Source organism: Leopardus geoffroyi, chromosome C1 (assembly GCF_018350155.1).
Source record: "Leopardus geoffroyi isolate Oge1 chromosome C1, O.geoffroyi_Oge1_pat1.0, whole genome shotgun sequence".
In the NCBI taxonomy this organism is placed as follows: domain Eukaryota; kingdom Metazoa; phylum Chordata; class Mammalia; order Carnivora; family Felidae; genus Leopardus; species Leopardus geoffroyi.
The window spans coordinates 170,015,826-170,032,201 of record NC_059328.1 but is presented as its reverse complement, the minus strand read 5'-3'; the positions used below and the strand labels follow the sequence as shown (position 1 = coordinate 170,032,201).

At 37.1% G+C, this 16,376-nt stretch overlaps 1 long non-coding RNA gene across 4 annotated transcripts in view; it reads left to right on the top strand.

Annotated features, from left to right (window-relative positions):
* LOC123599171 overlaps window positions 1-14,359 on the top strand; it is a 77,553-nt gene extending 63,194 nt beyond the window's left edge. For 2 of the 4 annotated variants that reach the window (XR_006713019.1, XR_006713021.1), the window contains exons 3-7: window positions 2,573-2,663; window positions 10,224-10,333; window positions 10,473-10,624; window positions 12,481-12,669; window positions 14,142-14,359. This is a non-coding gene — a long non-coding RNA (uncharacterized LOC123599171). Of the gene's footprint in view, window positions 1-2,572; window positions 2,664-10,223; window positions 10,334-10,472; window positions 10,625-11,062; window positions 11,197-12,480; window positions 12,670-14,141 lie in introns of all 4 variants that reach the window. The other 2 variants (XR_006713022.1, XR_006713020.1) reach the window with 2 other exon arrangements.
* The last annotated feature ends 2,017 nt before the right edge of the window (window positions 14,360-16,376 follow it).

Below are 16,376 nucleotides of genomic sequence, written 5' to 3'. Positions count from 1 at the left end.
GCCATTTTATATGTGTGTTTATAACTCAGAAGCAAGGTCTGTCTTAATAAAGATATACATATAAATACATGAGTTATTATCAATTAAGCAATTAGGAACATGGAAGTAGATAAATTAATCCAAGCCGTATGTAGAATGCAGAGTAGGAAGTCAAAAATTTTAAGAATCCCAAAGGTTAAAGAGAAAAGGCAAGACAGAATGAAAAACAAAAATCTATAGAGGTAAGAAGATCAGGGAAGAATCATAACATGGAAATCAAAGTTGAAGATAGTTTATTTAGGAGCATTGTAATCAGCACTAAAAAATAATGGTAGAGGATGTAATTGTGATCATTAAAAAATATCTGTTGAATTTTAGTAGCTAGACTGAGGGAGAGAGTAAGAGATTAAGTGAAAACAAAAATTGAAACTAGTCCTTCAAAACAAACAAACAAACAAACAAACAAACAAACAAAAAACACCACGGCAATTAAAAAAAAGCCTCCTTCAAACACAGGACCTAACAGTAGACAGCAAGAGTGAGAATGGGAATCTTTAGGTTTGTTTCATGGATGAACAAGACTCAAGTATATCCTGTGTTACAAGGAGGTGGCCAATAGAGAGGCTGAAAGTGAAGAAGAGAGAGGGGAAAATTTCTAAAAAGAAATGTAAATATAATTTAAATTGAAGAGAATAAAATGTAGGCAATTTATTTCAGATTATGCGTCTATTTTCTGTTCTGGAATTACTACTCACGGTTCCTAAATAGTAGGCCAGTTTTCCTTCTAGGAGGTCATAGAAATTTTCCTCTTAAGACAAATAAGGAAATGAATGCATAAATGAATGCATAAGGAAATGAATGCATAAGGAAATGAATGAATGCAAATAAGGAAATGAATGCATAAATGTTGCCGTTTGTAAAATTCTTCACATTTTACCAATTTTTGATGACACAGTGAGATAAAATCACACTCTTGGTTGTTGGTATGGCTTTCAGTAATTAAATATTTTTCATGGTGTATTGTTAACCACAGTTAAGTTAAAAAAAAAAGGTTCTTAAACAGTATGTCTAATGTAATTCCATTACATATTTATATGGGTATATACACACAAACACCTACACACACAAGTACAATGCATAAAACACATATTGATATATATATACATAGACACATATTTGTATTTTTGTGTGTGATGTGAGAAAAATGTTTGGGATAACCACTTCTGAAATGTTACTAGGAATTATCTCAGATGATGGGATTATAGATCCTATCTTTGCTCTTTATGTTTCTGTATTTTATATAATGGGCAGGTATTAATTTTGTAGTAAAAATCAGCTTTCATAATAACAAAGATAATTTTTAAAATAATATTTTCTTTAAAAGGTCTTAATTTTCATGTATAAAGAGATTATTTTATACACTCCCTAAAATCAGAAAAATTAAACTAAAATAGTTTTTCAAAAAATGGTATTTTGTCTTTTAATTAAAGACAAACTGCTTTGGATGAGATCATTGTTTCCATAAGCATACTGAATTTACTTCACCTATTAAATGCAAAAGAACACAATTTTTAACACTTTTATATTGACCTATAAGAGCAATATTGCAAGAAAGACTGTAACTACACAAAAGCATTTCTAATATACTTGCTGATGTATGCAGTATAATGCATATAAGCTACAATGAAATTAGGAAAACATCAGGAGCAATTTGTTTTCTCATAATCTCCTTGAAGACCACTATTATTTTCTTGTTTAGCTTTGTTGATTTCATTCTCTAAGCTATGCGTAAGTAAAACATATCCTTACTTTTATTGTTGCATAATTATGATAGTATGAATGAATGAATGAAAGAGAATTAACACAGAAGAAAATGAAGCTTCTTAAACTGTAAGGAATTTCAAGTCTTCTACTCAAAAGAAATGTTCGAAATGTAAATGGTATTACATACATACAAAAATGTGATCAGGCAAAGTGTGAAATATATTCAGATAATACTTATCAGTCAGAGAAGCTTGAAGGAACAAGTTTTCTCAAAGTCCTGCCCAGTGTTACTTTTTAAGACGCCTTTCATTTTTTTTTTTTCAACGTTTATTTATTTTTGGGACAGAGAGAGACAGAGCATGAACGGGGGAGGGGCAGAGAGAGAGGGAGACACAGAATCAGAAGCAGGCTCCAGGCTCTGAGCCATCAGCCCAGAGCCCGACGCGGGGCTCGAACTCGCGGACCGCGAGATCGTGACCTGGCTGAAATCGGACGCTTAACCGACTGCGCCACCCAGGCGCCCCTTAAGACGCCTTTCAAAAGAGAAATTTAATGGACAATACATTCTGAAGAAAACAAAATAGGCAACAGATAACTCCCAGGTAAAATACTGTCTTCAATTTAGTTCCTTAAACATGTCATCAAATGCCAGCTAGAGAACAATCAATATCAATTACTGCCAAGATTTTAGATTCATAATTTTTCTAAGTAGGGTTTTGTGAGTCACCTAAGGTAAGTGTCTTGTAACTTAGTTTGATTGATGTCAGGCACAATCTTGATTGTCATAAAAATTTTGGTAGACTCTTAAATCCTTTCATTCATTTTACAGATATCAGGAAAAACATTTTGTGCCCTACCTTTATTGAGAGATTATTTTTAAATGATTGAAGAAGACAGGGAGAGACTGTACTCCTGAGATGGTGAGGCACTTTACTTTAAAATCTTTGTAATTTTTTCTGGGGCACCTGGGTGGCTCAGTTAAGCGTTCTATTTCGGCGCAGGCCATGATCTCACAGTTTGTGGGTTCAAGCCCTGTTTTGGGCTCTGTGCTGACAGCTCAGAGCCTGGAGCCTGCTTTGGATTCTGCGTCTCCCTCTCTCTGACCCTCTCCCACTCACTCTCTGTCTCTCTCAAAAATAAACATTTAAAAATAAATAAAATAAAATGTATTTAATCTTTTAAAGGGTACTCAGGTGTACCTAGTAGAATATCAGGTAGATCCCAGCCAGCTGCTGCTGCCAACCTAATTCTGGGAACCAGAGAGGGTTCTGATTTGTGCTTCTCAGTTTAGGGGATTCTGACACCCAAAACCCACCTTCCACTGTTGCTTCAGTTCACCTCCCCTGTCACCCCTTCGTGCTTCGACTGTCTCAAAGTTTCTTCTAACCCAGGACACAGCTAGAAAACCTGAGTTCCCCAGAGGAATTCCAGGAAGGGCCCATCCTGTGTGTAAGGTTGTGATTGATATGCTTCAGATTTATCTTAATTCTAGAAAAATCACATCTCAGAGTGGATACTAAATCTTTGTAGAAGAGGCATGACCAAAGTTTCTTCCAGTTACAATTTGTGACCAAAAATAGAACTTAAGTTCTGTAATGACATAAAAAAGCAGATGAGATTTTTTCATGGAATTTTTGGTGGTTCTGTCAAATGTTTTAACATCATCTTACCTGCAAATATACTCTGTGAAATCCAATTTGAAATGGATATAACAAGTAAGAAACAGTCTCACAGTATAATCTTCTGTATGTTACTTTAATTAATATGCACACCCATCTCAGATTCCTGTGGGATGAGTGACAAACAGCACATACATAATTCAAACCAACTCTAAATATTGGTTCCAATTTTCTTTCCATAATGATTTTTTAAACCTAAAACTCTCTCTATACATGTATATATAAACCTTGTGTTAAGGAGTACTCCAAGGTGGCATAATTGACTGACTTAAGTCTCATCTCTTATCCCTAAATCTTCATGCCTCGGGTAAAATGCTAATGCTTAGGAGATTGCTTAAAAGGCAGGATACAGGGAAGATAAGACTGGAGGCAAATGTCAGCATAAGCCACAAATTAATTCATCAATCTCCAGAAAGAGAAAGCTGATGCTAATAGTAATTGAATTGACAAGTTTCTCAATTTTTTTTAAGAGAACAAGATGTAAATTAAGTATATATGTGATTTGAAAGTTGCATGTAATATAGAAGTCAGTGAAGTCATGGTATTATATGAATGAATATTCGGTTCATATTGAGTATGTTTTCCCTTTTTAAAAAGTATATTTGATTAGAACATCTCTGTGGAAGGAAGCCAATTGTTTCCTGTGCTCTCAGTATCAGAGAAAGATCTGCTTTGGCAAAAATCCTTTTCTTCCAAAAAAAAACTAAATCAAGAAATGATTAATTAAGTTGGTACTTTAACACTTAACCATTTTGCCTCTTTTTATTATCAGTATAAAACTTGATACACATTCTCTTCTGTCTTACTTTTCTGCTCATCTATATTCCTACTACCTAAATATTACTTACACATCTGGTACTTTGTGTATGCTCTTTGTTCTAACTTCCATTTACACAAAAGTAAATTCTTTTTTAAGATGATTACAACTTTTGGCTTCATGTTGCAGTTTAGCGATCTTCTGGGTCTGAGTGGAATCTAAAAAGGCACATGATAGCTATTCTTGAGTGTTTGCCTGTGTTTCCACACATGACATAGGGTAATTCATATCCACAAGTAATCTTAAGTAATGGAAATTAAAAAAATAGAATAATTCACTGATTAGGATGAGTCACTTCCAGTAAACGCAAACCTTTTAGTAAGAACATGAAACCTATATTAAACAGCTGAGGGCGTTTGCCATGGTTTCCTGGTCGTGTTGGACTGCAGTGACAGGAAATCAGTTGGTCTGTAAATCAGAATTGCTTATTGATCACATTTATTTCTTAGCAACCTATTATGGGGATGATCAGTGCTATCTCACAGTCTCTGTTTCTTGAGAGTTCAAAATGTTATAAACCTTTTTTATGATTTTCTAACCACTTAGTTTTAAGAGAATATGACTCACTATACTGTTTGTATAATATATGCATAATGATTTTGGAAGCAAAGAGATATTCTTAATTCAGAAAGAACATGAAATATCTATCAGGTTGTAATGTGCTGAGCCTTATTTTCCAGTGCACATAATGAGTCATGGAACAAAATGGATGATAAGAGTAGATAATTAAGAAAGTATGATAAGGAAGTCAAACTTACATCATTACCTGGCAAATTAGAGAAACAAAAGGTTAAAAAACCTTATTTTCTAGACACATCTCAGGCCATGCATCCTACAGCCACCACTGAACTTCTTACTCTGTCTCGAATAATCCAGGCCCTTGCACAGTGCTGCACCCTTTTTACATGGGGACACTTTGTTCAGAATATCCTTCTACCCCACCTTTGTTATTGAAATATACTTCTTCCTATAGAACCTTGTTCAAATGCCCCTCTTCTGAAATGTCTTCCCAGAATCCTCTGAGCTTTCACGAGTCTTTGTTCATACATTGTTTCCTTTTAAAAATTAATTATACTAATAATTAATGTAATAAATAATATTCATTCTCAACATCTACCCCCCCGGAAAAACAAGAAGCTTAGCATGCCCTTTTCCCCAGTCTTCACTCACCTGAGATGGTAAAAGGATCTTTTAATTTCAGGGTGTCTTTTTTTTTTTCTTTATAGTATATTCTGGCGGTTTCATTTTATTGGTTTCTTTGCCCACATCGTTCCTATATCCTACTTCTTTAGATTCATTCTCTGTTTTGCTGAGCTGTGTTCTTCAGTAATTTTTAAAAAAATGATTCATAGGTAGTAAATTCTCTGTCTTTGCATATTTAAAAAAGCAAATCTATATTTTGCTCTCCCACATGAGGGAGTTTGGCTGGGTAAAGAACTCCAGGTTAATTTTCTTTTTCTTTCAGAATTTTGATGATATTTCTCTTTTGTCAACCTGTATCCAAGATTGCTGATTTTAATTAGAACTCTTTCATAGGCAATCTGTTTTTTTCTCTTGAGAAACTTTTAGGATTTTGTCTTTAGATTTGGCATTCTGAAATTACATTGGGGTGTGTCAAAATGTAGATAGTATTTTTCTCTTCATGCTACTTTTTGGATCCTTTCAGTGTTTTGAATGACTCACTTACATGGTTAAGTTTCTTCAATTAGTTTGTAGTTTGGGGTTGATATTTATATTTGTGGTTGAGTATCTTTATCATAACAGGATATTTGAAATGTATTTTATCAGATCAAAGGAGAAGCGCTTTTGCAGTAGATGCCATTAAATTCTGAATGTAGATGACTGCTTTGGATGTTTGGAAGGGGGGGTCACACTGGGAAAATGTGCAAATAACTTTTATTTAGGGTCTGAGGGCTTCTCGGCCCTGCTGGTTGTTACACCTTATCTGGGGGTATCCTGTGTCAGAACTCACATTTCAGATTATCCCATTCCCAATTTGTTCCTGTGGACAAAGAGAATAAGTGGTTCTCCTTCCTTCCATCTTTGCTGGGGATTCAAAAGTTCCAGGTTAGCTCAGACTCTGCTTTCCTTCGTCTCCAGCCCCAACCTTCATACAAGGGACTCTCTCCTAAGGAAGTAACTCACTGTGTGTATGAAACAGTCCTCTAGGATTTATCCCAAGGCAAACACTACTATTCCCATCCACTTTGGGGGGTTGGGGGGGGGGGGCAGCCGGCTGGCCCAAGCTATTCAAATAAGTCTTTAATTAATTGCCCTAACTGTCCACAGGGGCCCCTCCCTCTCTGATTTGTTCAGTCTGAGCACATTTCTCCTAGTTTTCTTTAGGAAATGCTTAAATAATGTAGAGCTATCTCCAGTTATAGCCTTTATATTTTTTTCTCTTTTCTGCTTTCTCCAGCTAGACGATACTATTTATCTGTTCCTTACCATCAAAAAATTCCTCAAAATTTCTGGTCTGCTGAGTTTATCTTTTTTTATTTAGGCTGTGTTATGGGTTTATTATCTAGTGAAACATTTTCTATAATGTCTATGTATTTCAGTAGAATCTCTGCAATTTCTATAGGTACAAAACAGTAGCTAGAGCATGTTTTCATTCATAACTTTCATGAATGTATTGCATCGTACACTAGAGTAATTGTTCTCTGCTCACATAAGTCTCATTTGCTGGAAAATCACTCCTGGATGACAGCATGGTAATTGTAGTGGTAATCTGTAAGTGGAGAGACTGCATGAACAGAGCACAGAAATAGAAAAACATGAGGCCTCATGGAAGAGAGAATTCTTATTTTTCTGTTAATGGAAAACAGTAGAAACTGGTGAGAAGGATGGGAGGGAGAGGGGTGTATATGGAGAAAATAAAACTCTAGAATAATGGGAAACTTTTTATGTGGGATTTAGGTTGTTCTTTTTTTTCTTCTTTTTTTAAGTTTTTATTTTACATATTTTATTTTTTTAATTTTTATTTATTTTTGAGAGAGAGAGAGAGAGAGAGACAGAGAGAGACCAAGAGAGAATCCAAAGCAGGCTCCAGGCTCTGAGCTGTCAGCACAGAGCCCAATGTGGGGCTCAAACCCATGAACCATGAGATCATGACCTGAGCCAAAGTTTGATGCTTAACCAATTGAGCCACCCAAGTGTCCCTTATTATTATTTTTTTAAGTAATCTCTACACCCAACATGAGCTCGAACTCACAACCCTGTGATTAAGGGTCGCATGCTCCACTGACTGAGCCAGCCAGGTGCCCCTCATTCAGGTTGTTTGGAACCCTTTTCTGAGCCCCAATTCTCCCATTTGGGAAAGAGAACATAGCTACAAGACACCTATATTCTTTTCCTGTTTAAATCACTGTGTGATTGTATGAATTAGATATTAGAACTCAATAGAGTTTATCAGACCACTGATCTTCTCCCAAAACCCTCCAGATAGAAACCATATGATTTGCACTCATCCTAAAATGAGTAGGACCAGACTTCAGTAAAATGGGAGAACCTGCTCTTTTCTGTGATGTGTGAGCAGTTCTCTTTTCCCTCAGACACTTCTCCACTACTATTCTTGATTTTCCCTCTTTCAGGCACGATTTCACAGTGATTTACTTTGTGGCTAATTCTACAAATTTCTGATAAGGCATTAACTGATAAGGAAAGTGTTAGCTAGTAAGGGCTGAGGGCAGATGCTTTATAGAGTTATATACAGTGTTTTGAGGCAGCATTTAATTAAAAGCATTATTTTTAAATTTTTCAAGACTTTTTCAGTTGTTAAATTTTTTTTTAATGTTTATTTTTGAGAGAGAGAGAGAGAGAGACAGAGACAGAGACAGCGTGAGTGGGGGAGGAGCAAGAGAGAGGAAGACACAGAATCTGAAGCAGGCTCCAGACTCTGAGCTGTCAGCACAGAGCCCGATGTGGGGATCGAACTCACGAACTGTGAGGTCATGACCTGAACCGAAGCCGGAAGCCTAACCGACTGAGCCACCCAGGTGCCCCCAAGACTTTTTCAGCTGTAAGGAGAAAGATCAACATATAAAAATGTGGTTGAACAAATTTGCCATCAAAGACACACACACACACCCACACACACACACACACACACACACCATTGGAGCCTTCTTCAATGACACGTGATTCTATAGCATGATTATCTAAATTAAAAACATAATTAATGCAGAAGTCCTAAAATGCTAGTATAATGATATACAGTGACATTGATATTTGAGAACAGGCATACTCCTGTAAACCTTTTCAAGTTCTAGTCCAGGGTCAAATAGACATTTCTCTCCTGCCTAACTATCAAGTTTCAGTCTGTAGCAAATCACAGCTTTTTTTTTAATAGTCTTATGCATCTTCATTGAAAGTGTGTTTTGTTTTGTTTTTTTCCTATTTGAGGCTAAATGACTTGTTTCTGATTCTTTGCATTCATACAGATATCAAAACATTTCCACATATTTCTGCCAGGATGCTATAGTCTTAAATTGGAGCTAGAAAGTTTTAGGGTGAAAGCTAGTCAACATGAAATATTTCTTACAAATTTTCTTAGTTGATAGCATTAAACTTTGCTCTACACAGACCAAATTCAAACAGATAAAACCCTTGATGTCTACAATGAACAATATAAGAGAGATCTTGTTGATTCACACCTAAATGACTTAAAAACTTAAAAAAATTATCAGTTGAATGAAGAAATATTTAGCACCCGCAATTTTATTTGTGAGAAGACAAATTACTCACCAATATCAGCATTAATCAAAATGAGGTTGCTATCTTCAAAAGTTTCTACAAAATTTTTAACTGTGAGTTTTCAATTTAACCCCAGTTTAAAAAACAATCTACACACCCAGAATGGTTAGAAGCTACAGACCAAGACCACTAAGTGGGGCTGAGAATACAGAGCAACTGAAATTCTTATGCGGTGCTAATGAGAATTGAAAGGGCACAATGGCAGTATCTACCAAAGCTTAATAAATGCACAGTCCACGCAGGCAACTCTACTCTCAGGTACTTACCCACAGACCTCCCAGAAATGCACACATTTGGGCTTCAAAATACACTCCCAGGAAATTTATATCAGCATCACTTATAATAGCCCCAAATTGGAATGAAGCAGGGCAAACACAGGCCAGGTATGAATCATGAGATTGAGACATGTTTCAAAAAACCATGCAGCACGAATATTAAATTCATGAATCACGCTGTGTATTGTACAACTTTATCACACAAGTTAGTTACACAAGAAAGGTAGAAGAGGGAATTAACGAACTACTTGGAAGAGAATCTGGCAAGGAGGCATCAAATGCCAGGAGCGAGGCACACGTGTGGTCCTGTGACAAACATTGGCCAGAATTGTAGTCAGGGTGCCTTCTGGGCTGACAAAGCCTCTGGCAGTCCAGCTGGAACAGTATCTCCACAAGTACAGCATGGGTGGTCCTCCAGTCTTTGAGCCGCTACTAGTCAGCAACTTCTTCTAGGGAGTCTGTATTGCTGGGTGTAATGGTTACACCTGAGGGTCTTTGCCATGTCAGTTCGGTCCACTGGGCCTCACCAAAGTCTTTCCGAGGATGTTGGCAAACTACTCTAGCTTATCTCTAGGGATACTTTAAGTTCTACGCTGGGGGCTGACAAACTGCTAGAGAAGTTCACATTGGCTGCTGTCATTTCCTTTTGTCATATTGTTAGTTTATTCTCTATCTTCTAGGAGTATGTATCACATACAGGGTATGTGACATGGAAACAAACTAAATGCCCAGCAACAGTAAAATGAATTGTGAAACAGCCATATAATGGAATACTCCAAAGCAATGAAAAAGAATGAACTACCACTAGATGCTACAACATGGATGAATTTCACAATAAGTTGAATAAAAAAGCCAGGCACAGTAGAGTATATGCTGTAAGATTCGTTTATAAAAGGGTAAAAAAAAAAACATGCAAGCAAAACTATAATCAGAGAACTGGTTACCTTTTCAAAGGGTCTATTGATTGCGAGACAGTACCAGGAAGACTTCTGGGGTGCTTGTATTACTCCATATCCTGATCTGGAGTTGCAATTACCCCTGGGAAGAAGGCTCCACTGCCCAAGGTATGGCTGCATAGGCATTGCTCACCCACTGCACTATAGCAGATATGGAAGGTGCTCCACCCATATCCTTTTAGATCTCCTCATAAGTCTTGTGCTTCCTTATGAGTCTCTCAGCTTCTATATGTTGCACTTTTGACAGCACACAGCTGTAATCTTCAGAAGACTACCCTTTGGCCAAACCTGCATAGAGCTGGAGGTGCCAGGGAAGTTGTGTCTCTCAAAGGGCAGCCTACATCCAGTGACTGACCGATGAGGAAGAGTGAAAGCCCAGCTCCTTTTCCTCAAGACAAGGTAAGCTCTGAAATGTAATGTCCTCTGCATAGCTCCCTGTAAGATCAGGCTGAAGCTTGACCTAAAACTGCTCTCTTGCTTAACTTCTTTCCCTTCGTTGTTGGGCTTCCTGTATGCCTCTACTGGATTTTCTTGGAAGTACCGCCTTAACAAATCTCTTGCTCACAAATCCTCATGTCAAAGTCTTCCTTTGAGAATCAGACCTAATGAGAATCAGACCCCCCAATGGTCATATTGGAAATCCAGTATCATATGGATGTAGATTTCTTTCTCCTGCTACCCTTCCAAATACTTACTACTATTTTCTTATTGCCTAGAGTTTATACCCCAAACAGTTCCTTTTAGGGATCAAGGTTTTGAAAGGTTTCCATTAACTGAATGGGAACACAATCTGGGAGGCATGATTTATGAAACATCTGTCAATGATTTGCAGTTTAGCAAAATGCAGTATGATTAGCAACACAGTCATCTGACAAGTCCCTCAGCCACCAGGACACCCACCAAAGGCTGTGATGATGGGGGCAAGGAATGATGTTCAGGAAAGGTCTGAAGCACAAGCCTTGCCTGGAAAGGTGAGTTGAGTAGGGTAGGAGAGACACATTCCTCAGGCTATAAGCATCAGTGTCAGATTTTGATCACTTGGCCGCAGAAAGGGAAGGAAGAAGACCCAAAACGGAAACAGTTTTGAGCAGAAGATGATCCAACCTCATTTGTGATTTTTACATAGGACTAGCCCTGAACTAAGTAATGTTTGTTAATTCTATGTATAACCAATGTAATGAATGCATTTTATGATTTAATAAGTCATAATATACTATATATTATACTATAATATTTTTCAGTGGTTGAGAATGGGTAAGTTACTACCTGTCCCACAGGAAACCCAGATGACTTCATGAATTGAGTGAGATTTCAGGAGCTTGCTTAGTAAGAGTTAGTACAGTTATCCAGTGGGAAAGTACATCAGTACTACTTATTCCAATTAAAACAGCTGATCAAATATTTTTTGCCCAAAATCCATTTTAAGTTTTAACAACGTGAACAGCTGGTGGTGTGAGCTTTAGAATTAATTACAGAGTGAGTCAATAAACATTAAGTTATGTAACATTTCAGACAGGAATCTTTAAAATAATATATTTTAAATCTGTATCTCTCAATTTCAACTTACTTGTATCCAAAATAATCTTCGATTGACCTTTTTAAATAGCTTGTGCAAAAAAATAAAGGTGTTAAATATTGCATGATTGCCTTAATTGGAGTAAATGGTAATAAACATTAACAAAAGAAACTGACACACAATGAGGTGAATAAAACAAAAAAAAATGTGTATAACATAAATATGTGCCTAGAAAAAAGGCTAGACTGAAGCACACCAGCAATTCAGTAGTGTTTCTCTCTGTATCCTAAAATGATTGAGGATCGATTTATTTCCTTCATCATGAAAAGTGTTGTTTATGAAAAAGATATCATAAAAGATCCTTTCTCCAAATCAAAGTTCCCTCAAATAATGGCTTAGTTATTTGATGAATGTCACCTGATCACAGGCATGTTTTATGAAAATATATTATTAGAAAGGCTTGTGCAAATTAAGTAGACTCACTTTGATCTCTTTCAATTACCATATACTGCCTAGGAAACATTCTAAAATAAAGGAGTGTTCAGACCAAAATAGAACTGTTGGTAGTGGTGAGATTAAACAATCAGATATTTTTCTAACATCTGTTTCCTTGATGGACAAATACTGAAAAGGAAAGGATAAATATATCCAAACATACACACATGACCTTTACCTGGTGGAAAAGAAACTATATTTGTGCAGGGCTCCCTTAAGTAATTGCTCAATGACTCCCTTGCAGGTTATAAATGTCAACCAATTTGAAGATATGGAAAAGGAGAGAGAAAAATGGAACAAATTTCAGAGAAGAGGCACAGCTGATGAGAACAGCATTCTTATCAATGAGGTTTTTAAATATCAAGTTTCCATCACACTGAAAGGGATCAGCTGTGAATCTGTGGGACGGTTTCTTTCATACTTGGCATTTCCTGTGAGTCACACGTTTCATCTGAGCATCTTAGAATATTTTATAAACACAAAACCTCAACAACATCTGCATTATTTTCTTTGTTTTATAAATGGATAATAAGTCATCAAAGAGCTTGTAAAGTTGACAAAGGTCACCTAGAATGAGATTGATTCCATATCAACACCTCCCTCCATCATGGTCTCTATTAGGATTCGAGAACTCCACAGCTTCCACATTCTGTAACATGAAAGCTATGTCTTTAACCTTTTCGAAGTAATTTTTAAGGAGACATCTCTAGAAAAAAACTTCTCTGTGTATCCATATACATAGATAAATAACATCTAGCATCTAGTATCTAGTGTCTAGGGCAAAAGAAATACCTAATAGTATACCACTCAACACCAAAAGAAACTGACACAATGTCAAAAACAAATAATCCAGTTAAAAAGTGTGCAAAAGACATGAACAGACATTTCTCCAAAGAAGACATACAGATGGCAAACAGACACATGAAAGATACTCAACATCACTCATTACCAGGAAAACAAATCAGAACCACAGTGAGATATCACCTCACACCTGTCAGAATGACTAGACTCAAAAACACAAGAAGCAACAAGTGGTGGCAAGGATGTGGAGAAAAAGGAACCCCTGTGTTCTGTTGGTGGGAATACAAACTGGTATGGCCACTGTGAAAAATGGTATGGAGGGTCCTCAAAAAAATTAAAAATATAAATATCATATGTTCCAGTAATTGCACTACTAGGTATTTACCCAAAGAATATGAAAACACTAATTCAAAAGGATATATGTACCCCTGTGTTTATTGAAACATGTTTTTAGCCAAGTTATGGAAGCATCCTAAGTGTCCATCAATAGATCAATGGATAAAGAAGATGTGATGTGTGTGTGTGTGTATATATATATATATATATATGTATATATGTATGTATATGTATATATATGTATATATATGTATATATATATATATATATACAGTGGAATATATATACAGTGGAATATTATTGAGCCATTAAAAAGAAAGATTTTGCCATTTGTAACAATGTGGATGGAACTAGAGAGTGTAATACTAAGCAAAATAAGTCAGAGAAAGATAGATACCATATTATTCCATTCATATGTGGAATTTAAGAAACAAAACAAATGAACAAAGGAAAAAATAAAGAGATAAACCAAAAAACAGACTCTCAACCGTAGAGAACAAACTGATGGGGGAGTCAAGTCAAGGGATGAGTGCTCTTGACAAGCACTGAGTAATGTAGAGAATTGTTGAATCGCTATATTGTACACCTGAAATAAATGTGAACTGTGTTCAGTATACTGGAATTAAAAAAAAGAAAGAAAGAAAAAAAAGAAATACTTAACAGTTTTATTTACTAAGTAGTTATGTTGGAACACTGTAATAATAGTAGTTGGTGTGATGTCCCAACAGATGGTGCTATGCTCATCCCTGACAATTTAAACTCCCGCAGGGCTCCTGACAGTTCCTTGTGAGTGACTACTGGACACCTGGGTTCCATTTGGGACCCAAGGCTTTACATCATCTGTGAACCAGGTGGAGTGAACAGCAGAGCTGGTGTTGGAGGAATTTGAGAATAGGTGAAAGAGACTCCACGGAGTTCTCATTCTCTCATTGTAGGAATTCTAGAAAGTTACCTGGTTGCAATAAAAATGCCTACTGCTGCCCTTTGAACTTAATTACTGCTGTGCTCTCCCTAGGAGAGAGGGGAACAGCTGGTCTCTCCTACCCAGTATGTATAGCCTATTGCTGTGTGAGGTTCAGCTATCTCCTCTTCACACGAAAACCTCCAAAATTATAAACCTTCCAAGTTGGTTTGCTTTACTCGTTTTACTTTTGCATTGTCTATGACTCATTCTCCAACCCACATGACCTTTATACCTATACAAATAAAATCAGTCTCTATTTATATCTGAATCACACAAAAAGAACTAAACATGTTTTTGTAAATACTAGAAGTTTGTTTGGTTCAGCCAGATTTAAAATATAAGCATAAATGCAGTTCGTTCCCAGGGACCCTGAAGGGACACCCCAAAGAACTAGGTAGTCCTCTGACCCAAAAATGAGCTTTGATAGCACATCTGTGTGCTTGCTAGTTGGATGAGAGGTGCTGGATGCAGTAAGATGCCCTGGACACAGGAAATGGTGGTTTTAATATTTTTTTAAATGTTTATTTATTTTTGCAAGAGACAGGGACAGAGCACAGGTGGGGGAGGGGCAGAGAGAAATGGAGATACAGAATCCGAAGCAGGCTCCAGGTTCTGAGCTGCCAGCACAAAGACAGGGCTTGAACCCATGGCAAGATCGTGACCTGAGCTGAAGTCAGACGCTTAACAGAGCCCCTAGGAAATGGTTTTAAAGGAAACTGCAGGTGAGCAGTCACAAGAGTGGGATGCATAAACTACAGGCATGGATTGGCCATGGAACAGTTTCTCACACAGGCAAGTCTGTGAAGCATGTATTTGGGAGAAGAGCATTAAGGATTTGTTTTCTTTAACCAGTGATCGGTGATTCTCCTAAGCCACACCAAGAATGGCAGAGAGTTTCTAATTAGGCTCTGGTGAGGACAGAATACTCTGTTCAGAGTGAAATACAGTCCTTTTTTCAAATAAGAACTATAGAAAGAATACCTGCTAAGTGCCAGGCACCATGCAGGTTGAGCAGAAGATCAAGCCCCATGTTGGAAGATGAAAGGGAAAAGGACTTCTCGCCTATCAGAGTTGGGCCTGGAGGTTCAGAACAACAGGAGGTTCCTCATCACAACTCGGAGGAAATGGAGGAGATGTTAGGCACTTTCACTTTCCTCTCTGGCCTCAGTTTACCCTTTTTTATTTTTTATTTTTTATTTATTTTTTTTTTTAATTTTTTTTTTTCAACGTTTATTTATTTTTGGGACAGAGAGAGACAGAGCATGAACGGGGGAGGGGCAGAGAGAGAGGGAGACACAGAATCGGAAACAGGCTCCAGGCTCTGAGCCATCAGCCCAGAGCCCGACGCGGGGCTCGAACTCCCGGACCGCGAGATCGTGACCTGGCTGAAGTCGGACGCTTAACCGACTGCGCCACCCAGGCGCCCCCTGTTTACCCTTTTTTAAATGAGGGGGTTGGACTTCATGATTTCTAAGCCCTAAGGTTCTGATTCTAGCACCACATAAAGTTCACTTCAAAGTCAGTGAAAGATTTGCAGCAACATAAATAGACCTCAGGGTATAAACACTATGTTATCCAAAGGGAAAATAAAGATGACAGACTACATGTTTTAAAATAAACTCACTGTGGTTTTTAATTCTCAACTCCAACCTTGAGTTTTATGAGTATTGATTTGCTATGAAAAGAAAGCCTACAACTGCTACCTTCCCTAAGTACCTTTCTATTCATTTTAAGTAGAGCCATTAAAAGTTTTCAGGCCCAATTATACATAACTTTCAGTTTAAATGTCCTTCTTACCCTCACCAAAAGGACCTTTCTTATGTAACTAAAACAAATGGTTTGATTTTGTACACAAAAAGTCAGGCTTGACATTTATTGGGCATTTATAAGAAAATGATACTGAAAAAAAAAAGCCATCTCAACTGTGCTTCAGACATTGACATGAAGTGTCACTGACAACACAATGGGCACATCAAGAGACCTAGACCTAAGCATTTGTGACTTACTGAAGGTCACAGAATTATTTTATGGATCTGCCT